This window comes from Phasianus colchicus, chromosome 13 (assembly GCF_987193195.1).
Source record: "Phasianus colchicus chromosome 13, bPhaCol1.hap1.1, whole genome shotgun sequence".
Taxonomy (NCBI): Eukaryota; Metazoa; Chordata; class Aves; order Galliformes; family Phasianidae; genus Phasianus; species Phasianus colchicus.
The window spans coordinates 16223670-16237702 of NC_143448.1; the positions used below are offsets into that span (position 1 = coordinate 16223670).

The window sequence follows — 14033 nt, forward strand, 5'->3', positions numbered from 1 at the left end:
TTCAAGCATCAAGTTGAATTTCTATGCCATTATGTTGGTGCCTGCAGACTCCATGCCCCAGCTCACCTCTCTTGTCTTTGTGCAGATCACCAGATTTCATGGGTGAACAGCCTTCTGAGGAGGCCCACTGGGAAAGCCAGGGCTGGAAACCAAGCACTTCTTATATGTCAACCTGACCTCCTCCCCAGTCAAACACCTTGCTCCAGAGCAGATGCTTGGTGGTGTGGAAGCAGGATCAGGTGGGATCTTCTCCCACCAGGGACAAAGCCCCTCCTGCCACTGACAGCAGTGCATTCTGTCTTACAAACCGAGCAGAGCTTTTCCTATGTGACTGTCAGCCAGGTTGTACAGGTATGATAAGGAAAGGAAAGGGGATTTTTTCTGGTTGAATTCAGAGCACCAGACTGTAAATGAGGAGACTTGGTTGTAATCACAGTTCTCTCTCTGAACGGCTGTCTGACTGCAGACAAGTCATTTCGCATCTGTTTCCCTTTCCATCCTTTTCTGTGTTGTCTATGATTGCAAGATCTTTACTGCACATTAATGTCTCCCTGATGTACCCAAATGGCATTTAACACTGAGCAGTCACGGCCCTGTTTGAGACATGTAAGCACTATTGTAATGGATAGCATGCACCCTAGCCATGCATTCACTTACAAATATTGCCTCTTTTTACATATTTCCCTTTCACTACCACAATGCCACATCCTGCTCAATATCTGCATGTAATGGCAGACTTTTAATTTAACAGTTTTACTGAGTCTTGTTAGATTTTACTGAATGTCAAAGTCAATTCCAATTTAATTTTGACTTTGATTGAAAATGGAGACTTGAATCCTCCCTATATAATAGACAAAATGTCCTGCAAAATAAATGGAATTAATTGTGAAAGTCAGCTTTGAATCAGGTCCGTTGTGTTTAGACCTACTAATCAGAAGCATTTACAAAGTCATGAGGAGCTGATAAAATGTGTACAGTTTTAAATATCCCATTGTAATGCATTGTAAACCTTAATTTAAAACAAGACAGCTTAAAAGCTTTATGGATTTGATTGATGATAAACCCTCCATATCGATGGCTGAACCCACCGTTCTGTTATTTCTGCTTTGTCTTGCTAACAACAAAGTTTAGAACGATAACATATTTTTGTAAAAAGCTTTACTATTAGGCTGCTGCAAGAGTGACATTAAATAATGATAATAGTGCTGAACCACAGCTTCACATGGAATCAGTTCTGAAGGCACAAATTTACATACTGCAGGCATAGAAGCTGATGGCAGTGCAGGGAGAAGGCTCTGGCTCTCCAAAACTTGAGCTTGCGAGCATCCCACAAAGCCGAGAAGGAAAGAAAGGCAAATTTTAGTTGGTGAGTGGTTCACCTTCTCCATCTCCTGCTCATCTTCAGCTTCATCACATGGGTCACCAGTAGAAATTGTATAGCTGGTGCTGATGGGCAGCCACCCTGCACAGAACGGTGGCAGCAAATCACATTCAATCAGAAATGATTATGGTAGGAATAAAAATCCACCCTGAGAGATAACCAGGTTAAACAAGATGTTGTGATGGAGCATAACAGCAAAAAGCTTTTCTACATTAAAAAAACTGCATGATTTATTCAGAGTTGAATGATGAATTGCAAATTTGGAAACAACACAGGTTGATATAAATTAATATTATGATTCCACGAGGCAACATAGTTCAAAAGTCGTCAAGGATTCTTGAAATATAGCTCAGAGACTTAGGTTTAAATTAAACAAAAAGAAATTGCCTTGACTTAAAAAGACCCATTCCAAGGTATACATTGTCCAACAGTCAAGGCCAGGCTGGATGTGGCCCCGGGCAACCTGATCTAGTGCTCAATCTGGTGAGTGGCAACCCTGCTCATGGCACTGGCCTGGAACTAGATGATCTTTGATGTCCCTCCCAGCCCAAACTGTTCTCTGATTCTATGAATTGAATAATATATGCATGCTCCAAACAGCCAACAATGTTAAATCCTCTCTTCTGCATTGCTTTTACGGTGGATCAATTCTATGCTGATGTTATCACTGAGAAATACATTATGTAGCCAAAATTACATTTTATCAACAGCAGCTCAAGTTTTCAGGTGGTGCGACTTCCCAAATCTGCCCCTTCAGTTTGTAAGTTAGGAAAATAAATGGCTATCTTTAAAGACCATGTAGTGTTTACCCGTCTCTCCGTTTAAGATGTAAGCAACCATTCATATTCAAATTTAGCTTACATAACCTGTAATTATAATACTTGCATGTGTAAATGGAGTAGTTAGTAGTTTCACTATCTGGCACAATTTTATGTCAGTTTTTATGATCTCATGAACTTCTGCATTGTAGCCCAGATTCCCAGCTTGAAATGAAGTTGGAAGTATTCAGCACTATCAAATTATGCAGTATTTCATATACTTTTATGGATTTTGTGGAGCTAATAACAAGATTGAGAGCTGAAAGAGGATCTACATTTCATATCCATATATGCACGGATGCAAAGAAATGCAGATTTTCTTGTTAGTATATATATATATACACATAGATGTGCATGCATAGACAGCTAGATGGTACGAATACATAAAATGTATTTGCATGCAATGATACAGAAATTTTCTTTTGCGTGGAAACAGGGTTTACTGAGATCTCACTTTCCTGGAAAAGGGCAGATTTGGGGTTCATACAGAGAAGAGCTAAAATCTGACCTTGTTCATAAAGAAGTGGTGATGCATTACAGAAAGGCAAGCAGGAACATCCCAGGATGAGGTGTAGGGAAGCAACCACAGGTGCTGGGGTGGTTCTGGACCCCAAAATGGAGGCTCTGAGGACACTGGTTGAGTCTCAGGGCAGAAATGCTGAGTTCCTGCTTTCTGATTTGGTGTTGGGTATATATTGAGCATTTGGCTGGAGGGCAACATCCCAGTGCTGGGGGGGCTCTGCATCTGGGATGGAGGTGCCATGCAGGACCCTCAGGTGGAAATCAGTTCCCTTCAGATCCTTCTCTGAGCTGGAGGAAATGATCTTAACAGTCTCTTCTTGTATTAAAATCTCTGGATTTGTGAGAGGAGAGATTATAAGAATTTACGATTCAGATGGAGGTTTTACACATGCATGCAGACTCCTGGAAAGCTGTAATGCTGCTTTTTTAGCCTTCCTCAAATGGAAACTAAATATTCAGTTGCTGGAATTCATTATTATCTCCCATCTTGAGAGGAACTATTCCTACCTTCTGCATTAGGTTGTCCAGAGAAGCTGGCCTCCCTGGAGGCATTCATGGCCAGGCTGGATGGTACCTGGGGCAGCATGATCTGACAGGGGACAACAAGTCCATGGCAGGGGATTGGGCTGGATCAGTTTTAAGGTCCCCTCCAACCTGATCCATGCTATGATTCTATGATGTGTCCCTTATTTTGGCACACAGGGCCTTGCAATATGGGGAAGATTTTCTTTTTCCTTCCTCCCCTCTGTTTCTTTTATTTATGAATCCTGGCAGTCTTGGGTTTTGCTCCATTTCCCCAAGTTATCCATCAGTTCCTTCCCTCTGTTGTCCCAGGACACGCTGCATTTAGAAAACTGATCATTAGCAAGTGTTTCCCAAGCCCTTCCGTGTGTAGAACAGAAAGTCATTTTTCAGGTAGCAGCTGACAGATCTGTAGGCACCTCTGGATCGCTCCATTTTGCTAGATTCAATGAACCACTTGACAAAAGTTAATTAGAGCATCGCTGCCTGCAATGGGAAGGCCCGCTGAGAGATGAAGGAAGCATCCCGTTTCTCACAGCAGTTCAGCCAGAAAGCTCCCCACCACAACTTTTATTATTAATAAACACACCATACCATAATTATACCTTTTACAGGCAGCATGGATTTGAATCCCATGTTGTTAAGCATCCTGCATTGCTCTGAAAACAAGTTGCGCAGGGCCCCGACAGCTCAGCTGGGAAGTGTTGTATACATAAAACTGCCACCGGTGTCAATAATAACACCAGCAATAAATAGAGATGTGAGCGTGACGCCAAAACTGCTTCATGCCAGGAAAACCTGGTGTCTCCTACAGGCACAGCTTTGTCACACATCAGTTGCTTCATTTGGGAAGTAAAGAGGAACAGGATGGGTTTCCCATTTCTCATGCTTTGTGAATTTTGTGGTATTTATTCCTTTCCTTCCCACTGTTGTAACTGGCCCATGAGGTTAAATTTTTTTCAGAAAAACAGAGAAATAAAAATCAAAACCAGGTTGTAACCAACTCACAACTGCCTCAATAAATCCAGTTTTCTGGTGGTCACTTTTCCTGGAGATGCTCCATCCCACAGAGTGGCCGTAACCAGCACAAAGCTCCTGGCCCCAGTTCCTGGTAAACCACCAATGGTTATCTCTAAGCAGATGCATCTTTTTAAGTGTGCTTAGTAGTTCACTTTGATTACAGCCTGTCCTGCTGATGTTCCTTTCAGTGGCTAAAGGGGGCTTTAAGAAAGAAAGGGACAGGCTCTTTATCAGGGTCTGCTGTAAATAGGACAAGGAGAAGTAGTGTCAAACTAAAAGGGAGGAGATTTAGGTTGGAGATAAGGAAAAAGGTTTTTATGATAAGGCACTGGCATGGGTTGCTCAGAGAGGTGGTGGATGCCCCATCCCTGGAGACTTTCAAGGTCAGGCTGGACCAGGCTCTGAGCACCTGACTTGGCTGTACTGTCCGTGTTCATAGCAAGGGAGTTGGACTGGACGACCTTTAAAGGTCCTTCCCAACTAAACAGTTCTATGATTCTATGTTTTAGTTTCACGAGTATCACCGCTCTGACCATTAAAATTCCAGGTTTCTGCTGTGTAATAAATGGCCACAAGGTGACCCAAACTTTCTGCATTGTAAAGACCATTTCCAGCTCCCGTGTGCTCCCAAAGGCTTGGTTAGGACTGGCATTTTCAGGGCTCTTCCCCTACACAGGGCAAGGATGAGGGAAAGCAACCACCCACTGCATGCCAGAGAAGGTTTGGATTTATCTGGGCATTTGTGAGTTGTTTATAACCTGAATGTCCTCAGTGCAAAGGAGCTTTCCCCTGGTCTCTGCCCTGGCTCCAGCCCTCTGGCTCCTGTGTTTTTTGGGGATGCTGAGGAAGCCCATCTCATTTTCAGCTTGCACAGGTAAAACCTGGCTCCTCACTGATCCCTTTGTTAGAGGAACAGAATTTAGCTCTGCAAAGCAGCAGTCTGCTTAGCTGCAGAGTTCAACACAAACAGAAAGAGGGCCCCAGTCCAGAGGAGAATATTTTGCAGATGGAGCTAAAATTAGGATCTGGCCCTGGGAGTGCTTTAACAGACATCTGGATATGATGCACAGCAGCAATGCGTCTGTGGATCAGCAGCATAATTGCAGTAAATAATTCAAGAAACAGCAAATGATGCTAAAAGTGAACCCTGCAGCTTTGCTGAACAGTCGATCATGCCTCTGCCTGCCAGGGTGGGCAGCACAGCGGGGCTGACAGTGATCCAGCAGGCTGTGGGCAAATGGATGGCCTTCACCACCCCAGCTCTGGTCTGTAACTGTGCTGGGATTGCACTTTTCAGGTCCCAGCTGGGATCTTGGTCTCCCTGAAAACCCCTTGGTTTTTTTTTCCAAGCTGAGGAACATACAGAAGTACAGAGTTGCTCCTGCATCACCTCTACTTCTGCCCCTTCCTGATCACAGTATCACAGAATCATTAAGGTTGGAAAAGACTTCTAAATCACCAAGTCCAACCCAGCCCATCCCCATTGTGCCCAGTAACCACATCCCTCGGTGCCACACCTCCACTTCTCTTGAATACCTCCTGGGTCAGTGACTCCCCCACCTCCCTGGGCAGCCTCTGCCTGCGCCTCACCACTCTTCCAGAGAAGAAATTCTTCCTAACACCCAACATGAACCTCCCCTGGTGCAACTTGAATCAGCTACCTATTATTCTATCACTGTTATCTGGTAGAAGAGGGTGCTGCCCTGGGACCCAGCAAAGTTCAAGTTTTAGCCCTACCGAGTTGTGCGATCTTGGCAGATCCCCCTCACCTTCCTCTTTAGATAAAGTGTGTCACATTTATAGAAGATATCAGTTATGAAATGCCCGTGGCTGGAGCTCCAGGTACGAAGGTGACAAAAGTGACAGCAGTGGTAATTACCCTGAGAAGGAGGTTGGGAGTAAAAGGGCTTCACTGCTTTATAGAACTGAATCGTCTGGGATTAAGAAGTGAATTTATGTAGTGTATTAAGCATTGTCCTTACTTCTCTTCTGCATGAAATGGGTGGATGTTTTGAATAGCCAACTTCCACATCCTGGGGAGATGCTGGATAGGAATTTCCCATGCATCCATTACTCTTTTTTCAGGTGATCAAGACCTTGGCCAGGAAAATATGCAATAACTCACAGATACAAGGTATAAATGCAAAGGGAGTGGAAAGCAGAATTTCTCTCTCTCAGAGAGAATCTCTCAGAGATGACACTCTGCTATACATCACAAACTGGCACTTCAGCATGAGAAGCCACTGAGCAGGTAGAGAAAGGCAGCTTTGCTGCTGGTTACAAAATAAGTCCAAACACAAGGCTGCAGGGAAGAGACTCCTTCCTAGGGGAATGCAAGACCTTCAGTCATGCAAATGGCTCCTACTTGCTTGGAATTCAAACAAGCCAAAAGTTCTTTATTTTATTAGTTTAAATGAGGTCTTGGAGACCCTCTTCCATTTCCTACAGAGCACAGCATACTGTGAGCTGAATGCACCACCTCAGGCTCTATCCTTTTTTAACAATTATCAGATTAACATAAAATCATTTGTCCCACTTCTGCATTGCAATCTCAGTCTCATAAAAGTCTGTAACTGTGGTTGTTCCTTAGAGCATTCAAAATTCTGACTCATTTGAATTACACTTTTGGAGATTCCAGATACTTAAGATGGGCAAAACCAAATCTTCTCCCTCTTCTCCCTACCGTCCTCACAGTGCAGAAGATTGAAAATCTGTATGCAAAATGCAGTGGGTGAGGCACAATCGTAGTGAAGCATAATTATATCCAGGATAATGAAGATATGCAAAGCATTCCTCCTTGATCTGGTGCCTACCTTTTGTGAAGCTCTGAGTCGTGCTGGTCTCACTTTCTTCAGTGCTTTTAAAATTATTATTATTATTATTATTATGGTTGGGTTTTACTTTGCATCCCTTGTTATCGCGTAGCACATCATCAGCTGATCTGCTCTGGGCAATGACCAACTTCACAAAGTATGAAAGCAAGGTGCTCTTGGATCTCTAGTTGAATTTGTTATGATTTGCTCCTGTAACCACCATATTTGTCTTGTAATAGGATGTAACTTCATCCTCAAGCCATTTACAGACAGATCAGACAATGTTTTCTTAGAAAAAAACCCTACAGCACGCATATGTGACACCTCTGATATAGTTACTACTGGGCATAACCTTTCTCCTCGAACAGTGCTCATTCCAACAACTGTGATCTTCTCCTGAAGCCCTACCCTTGTTATGACACTTCCTCCAAGAACACGCAGAGGAAATGCAGTGGCAATTTCAGCAAACGAATCACAGAGGAGCAGCGGACAGAAATATTACTGATCAATGGCAAAAAAGATTAAAGGTAGTACCATCTTTATGGCACTCTGCCGAGCAATGAGTGAAGAAGATCAAAGGGATTATCAAGTGCAAAGAGAGAGCTTGTGGCTATTAAGCTGCTAAAAAAAAAAAAAAGTCCTGTGGGAAATAGGAACAAAACTCTTAGCAAAAGATAAGAATTGGATTTTCTTGTTTCACAAAAGTGAAGATGTTGGAGGGATAGGTATCAGGAACCACACAGCCTTCTAACAATGATGTGAGGGCAGGGAGCTGGCCCTTAAGGAGCAAAGAGAAAGAGATGTGAATCACAGAGGATATGTCAAGGAGAACGGGTGGAAGAACTGCAGGCATCACGATGGGAAGGTCTCAGTGAGGAGCACAGTTCAGGCATGGCAGAGGAGAAGGAGTGCGACTGAGATGCAGACAGATTTTCGTGCTTAAATTGTATTTTGCAGTTAGATCTGACCTGACTAAGAAAGGCCATAACAGCCTCTATGTATGTTTAAGGTCTTTTTGCTGAAGAGGATTTAACAGGTTTAAAGTTCAATGTATTTTAAATGTTTTTGTGGAAGAATAAAGGGTGAGCTGGATTAGGAATCTTCTTACACTCTTTTACAGCATTTATAATTAACTCTAAGTCTTTTTTTTTTTTTTTTTTTTCTTTTTGCTGCTCCTACTTTAATCTCCTAATTAATAAATGGCTCAATAAATCACAAGATCTTTTGTCCACCGAGAAACCTACACTTACTGTCAAAAATATTGCACTCTAAAACTGGTAGTAGACTACCAGCCTCTTATATCATCCTGCTCTGGCTTTTTTTTTAATTTATACTTAATTTGAAAATGTATTGGATATAGTGCCATTTAAAACCTTCGTGTAAATCCTCCTTGGCACTAAAGAGCTTTGGCTGGGATAGTTTGACATCCCCAGCAGCAGCACAGCAGTACCTATGGCAGATCCCATTCCTGGTGGGTCCATGACTGGGAGGCCCTGGGAGGACATTCCCACAGCACGTGGCTATGTGGGCACTGTTGGGCTGCATTCACAGCAGAAATCCAAGAAAAAATCCTTAGGAAAATACAAGCCTTGCAGTAGGGCTTTGCTACACCCCATTGGATAGAGTTGGCCATTTGATGCACTATCATCAACAAAACATTTAGAAGGACACTCCTAGACAATGCGTTTCTGCCCATCATCTCCCTAGTGCAATGTGTTTCTGCAGGAAAAGCCTGCTCCTATGGAACACTGGCAGGGGTGCAGGAGACTGGGCTCTGCCCTCATGCGATCTCACCTGTCACCTCATTCCCCTTGGCTTTTCATCTCTTGCTCAGGTGCACTGAAAGCTCTTTCAGGCCTGCACCACCTCTTGCTCTGCACTTGCAAACCTCAGTTTACTGTAACACAAAATAAAGGAGCAATGGTATTTCCCATGGAGCAGCAGAGGCTGACAGTGACCTGGACTTTGGCATTCATTAGGTGGACTTGAAGCAGCACTTTCTTCCTGTCACCACCTCCAGTCTGCTTCCTTCCTCCCTAGCAACATTATAATAAATATTTACCATTCTGTGTTCCCTGGATTTGATACATAAACACCTCTCACTGTTCTGTCCAGAAGGAATTGAAGATTCTTATCTTCATTTTCTGAGTGTGGATGTGAAAGCAAAGACAGGTAGGGCAAGACTTTGCTGCTAAAAGCATGCATCCTGCATTAATCTTGGCAATGTCTGTGACTTGGCAGCCCAGTGGCATATCAGGACATGTAAAGCAGCCCAGCATTTAGTGGTCAACATGAGGGCCAACCTGCTTGCAACCCTTACTCCTGCATTTCTGCACAGGGAACCACAGCACAGGGCAAAGCTCAGTGGTTTGCCTCTGACAAACCACTAACTGCTATCAGACCATGCGGATGATGGGGAAGAACAGCTCCTTGGAGATGTGCTACAGCACATCTGGGAGGCTCTCAGCATCACCTGGTGCTGGCTGCTGCTGGAGCAGGTAATGGGCGGGATGGACCTCACAGCTGTCCCCATGTGGTGGTTTCTTACATTTTACCATCCATAAAAAGAGAAATCTTTATTATGAATGGTGTAGACTGGGTTCTCTATCACAGCTGTGTCTGAAAGCTGCAGCTGCTGCTGTTGGCTGTTCCTCCTGGGGAAGGCTGTTACAGTGCCCACAGAGATGGGAGGGTGTGCAAGGCAAGACAGAAAACCCGTTTTTGTTGTGCAGAATAAAATGCCTCTCAGAAAAGTTGCTGTGTTGAGAAAATGTTAGCACTGCATTTAAGACAGCCCCTAAATGTCAAGGGAGCATCAATCACCCCCTTTATTTACACTAGTAAAAGACACAGCCTCCTATATGAGTGCTGATAAAAAAAACACAAGATGTGCAACTACTTTTGTGTGAATTCTTACTTATACCAGAAATATTTCAACTGAAGCTCATCAACTGAATATAAACACTGTTGTAGCTGCACACATAGGCGTGAAAAGGAAAGAATTCTTATTATCAAATAATCCGCAGCTCTGAAGACTACAGTTCCTTGCACCAGCACATTTCTAACCATTTCAAGTGACTGATGTGTGCAATAGTTTTGGGAAGTGGGTGAGTTCCTAATGGAGGATGTAAGGTATTCATCAGATATCAGGTAAAAGAACATTAATTTATCTTTCAAAGCATATCAAGACACAAATAAGGAAATGAAATCATTAGCATGCACGCATTGCCTCTGCTGGATCAAGTCAGCTGAGCTCAGTTGTGCCTCCTAATGCTTGCACTGCAAATCACTGCTTGATAGTCCTAACATTTAATTAATAACAATAATAATGGTAATAATATTTGCTGATGGGAAAAGGCAGGATGTGATTCACTGTGAGCAGAATTCTTGGGTTTTCTATCTAGCTTGCACACAGGATCACAGCACTTCTACAAATGAAGCCCTTAACTCCTTTTGCCAACCACAGCCAGCAGTAAAACAGGTAAACCAACAGCGAGATCTGCCTAAAAACAGCTCAGGGAGCCTTAACACATCATTACTGCACAAAGCAGGAAAGCAGTGGAATACAGAGGAATAAAGACAGGGAATAAACTATTGCTCAGTATATACAGGAGATGAATAAACTGTTCTACCCCAAATAAAAGCAAGGACACTTGCTATTATCTGCAAAGCTCCATCCTGGGCTCCTCCAGCCCCTTCTGTTGGGAACCCTATAGGGAGAACCTTCCCTTGGCCCCTTATCCCCTGTGGACAGTGCTAAATCACTGCTCCGAGTGATAAATTCTGCTCTGGGGTCTCCAAACACGGGGAGAGCTCTTCCTTCAGGCATCGTCCTGATGCAGGAGTAGCGCAAGCATCACCAGAAGATGAAACAATACTTCAGTGCCGTTTGATCTGGATATTGACATGCGGGAAGCCGTGTCCCATGTCAGAAACGCCGCCGTTGGAAGGGCTGGGTGGTAATTACCTGAAGGTGCTTTAAAGTGAAGTTTCCTGCTGAGATTAAGCAAAGGAATGCAACAATATATGCATATTTTGATTCACAGAAGAATAATCAGGAGACGTGAGGAAGTGAAGGAGTGCGATCCCAGTCCACCGAGCCTCAGCACGCAGAGTGTGACTTTTCAAAGAAGTTACTTCAAAGGTAAAATTCTGGAGAACAGAAGGCAGAGGCATCAGTGTGAATCAGACAATATCTAGGAACCAAGCTTTAACAGCTAATTAATCAAGAGCATTCCTTGCAGTATTTCCAGCACTGCACTCACAAGGACGCAGGGCATTCAGCTTCGCGGCGGAGGATGGAGGCAGCTCCATGGCTGGATGCCCCCACGCCTCTCCTCAGTCCAGCAGCCGCTCTACACCCCATTAAGAGCACAGCTCCCTGCGGGGAACACATCAGCACCGAGCAGCCCTCGTGCTTTGCCTCACTTGCAATCTCGAATATTCTCACGTAGCGGAACACTGAAACTTCTGAAGGAGGCTTTGGGATTTTCATGATCAAAATATGACATTCGGAGAGGGTCAAATCAAGGAGATTGCTCCTGATCAGGGCAGACTGCGAGCCAGGTGAAAGCACGGTTCGGTTCATTCAGTGCTGGTTTATCGAGGATTTGTCATAAATTGAGGAACACTCAGATGGTGCCCAATAAATATGAGTTTTAATCAAAATTTGATTGCAGAGGATATAAACCAGCACAAATGTCAGAGCACAGTTGCTCCACCAAAAGATCAGGATGAGCAAAGTGAAGCCATGGCCCAGAATGACCCCTCTCCTGAGCAGAGCTCTCCAGTTCCAGCCTGGAAACTGCAGGGCAGGACGGACAACAGCCTGAGAGAGCAGCCTCCTGGGGCTGGAGATGGAGTGGCAATAAAAGTGTATTCTGCTGTGATCCAAAGGCACAGCCCAAGTTATCACAACAACATCAACTTGCCATTAGGGCTTGCAGGAATCAAAGAGGAAGATTTTGATTTCTAAAAGCAGAGTCAAAGGAAAACACAAGTGGGAAAAAAAAATATATTCAATCCTCTTAAAGCCTGACCTAAAAAACCTTGCAGTGTAAAATGTGCACTGAAATATTTATGTCAGGTTTCTATGGCTGAACATGTGTGTGTCTATACGACACATGGCCTATGTTTCCACAGGCTGAAGCTAATTTGCTGATATTCAACTTTGAAACAATGCTGTTCTTGCACCAAAATGGATCTTCTGGTTGCTCCTGGTCTGGAGGTGACTCATCTCCCCCAGCACGTCAAAGCAGAGAATCAGTCATAGAATCATAGAATCATTAAGGTTAGAAAGACCAGTAAGATCATCAAGTCCAACCATGAACTCATGCATATGTAGGTGATGCAGAAAGGATGGAGCTAGTGGCTGGAACTTTCACAAAGGCAAGAAAGTTTCTTCCCTTTGTACCAGCAGCAAAAAGACAGCCCCTGTGCAGAGACAGCCAAGGGATGAGAGAAACTGAGGGAAATAAGGGATGAATTCAGATCTCATCCATGGCATGATGGTAGGGAAAAGGCTGGGGATGAGTCGCTTCACATTTTAAGAGCGTAACAGAGCTGAGTCTATAAGGGTGTGCCTGCTGGTTTCTAAGGAACCGGCTGCTATTTATGCAGTCTGTTTACACATCCTCTTGGCTCTTTATGCAGAGGTAACACTTTATAATGCGAGCTCCCTCTCTCTTTTCCCTCATATTCACACAGACATCCACTACGAGCAGAGAAGGCAAAGATCTCTGAAAGAATCCCACATAGGTATGTCTCAAAGAAAGATATTTCAGGTTGTCAGTGCGAAATTGTCATAAAATGTACAGAATTATTATTGTCTGTGCATTTCTCTCTCCTAAGAGGATTGTGTTAATTAAACAAGAAGAGATTATCAAACTTTGTCTACAGCTGATAAAATCCAACTACAAATTAAAATGCATGTTAAAGCTAATCCATCACAAACTGAAAAATTAAGCTAGCTCATTTGTAATGTTTTTAACATCCTTTGTCCTTCAGACAGTGCCCGAATACTGGAATCTGGTTTACTATTTTGCATTTTAGTAGATGTAGAATTGAATATCCAATGCAGTTTCTAAAAGCTCATCCTCTTTGCACGTTAAGACTATGTCAGTAATTTACATTATGTTTTACAAATGGAATTGTGAAAGAGAGGGGAAAATGTAAGCAAGCTGGGTTAAAATAAACACTTGCCTCCTTCCAGTGCCAATGAGTTTTGAAAAGTTTCCTCTCGTTATTACATACCTCTCCATGATTCACTGCAGCAGAAAGCCAAAATGCCACCAAAGAAAGGCCTTTTCCTTTGTTATTGTTGGAACAAGCAGGAACACGGAGTTCTAGAAATTCAGAGGGAGATCCGATGGTTCCCAGCCCTGCTTGCACATATGAGCATGAGTCATTCCAGCCACGATTAGCCACATCAAAATGAGGAGGGAGCTGGTCCAAAGTGGCACACACCCCAACCAAGGCCCTGCTAAAGGAGGGCTTGAAACTCAGGGGTGCTAAACTAAAGCACTGCATCTTCAGAAATTCCTCTGATGCTAATAACTAAAGAGCGCTTTCTTCTGGCACAAAGCCACCGCAGTCAGAAATGGTGTTGGGTCTGAGGGTGACAATAGCTAAAGGGCAACGAAACTGATCTGAAAAGATAACAGAGAGGCTGTGCAATCTGGAAGAAAAATCACAGCTCTCAGCTGCAGGATGCCGGGTCTCTTCCTCGGTCTGCTGCTCACTCATGTTGTAACCCTCAGACAATCACAGCCCCTTTTTCCTGCAGGTCCTTTTTCTATTCTCATTACTTGACATTTTGAACCCCTCTTGAACAGGGTCTTTGCTTCACTACAGTTTGGTGATGTTGAATGTTAATCTTGGTAGTGACCTTTAGGGCTTATGATGATTCAAATAATAATAAAGTGAGGGGGGAAAAAAAGTACATGGTGCCTTTCAATG

General features: G+C 43.5%; 1 long non-coding RNA gene across 1 annotated transcript in view; it reads right to left on the minus strand.

The window, feature by feature from the left end:
- The window catches only part of LOC149916178 (uncharacterized), a 29438-nt gene extending 15955 nt beyond the window's left edge, over positions 1-13483 (minus strand). The window contains exon 1 of the long non-coding RNA XR_016470548.1: positions 13329-13483. This is a non-coding gene — a long non-coding RNA (uncharacterized LOC149916178). The remainder of the gene's footprint in view (positions 1-13328) is intronic.
- Positions 13484-14033: the final 550 nt, after the last annotated feature.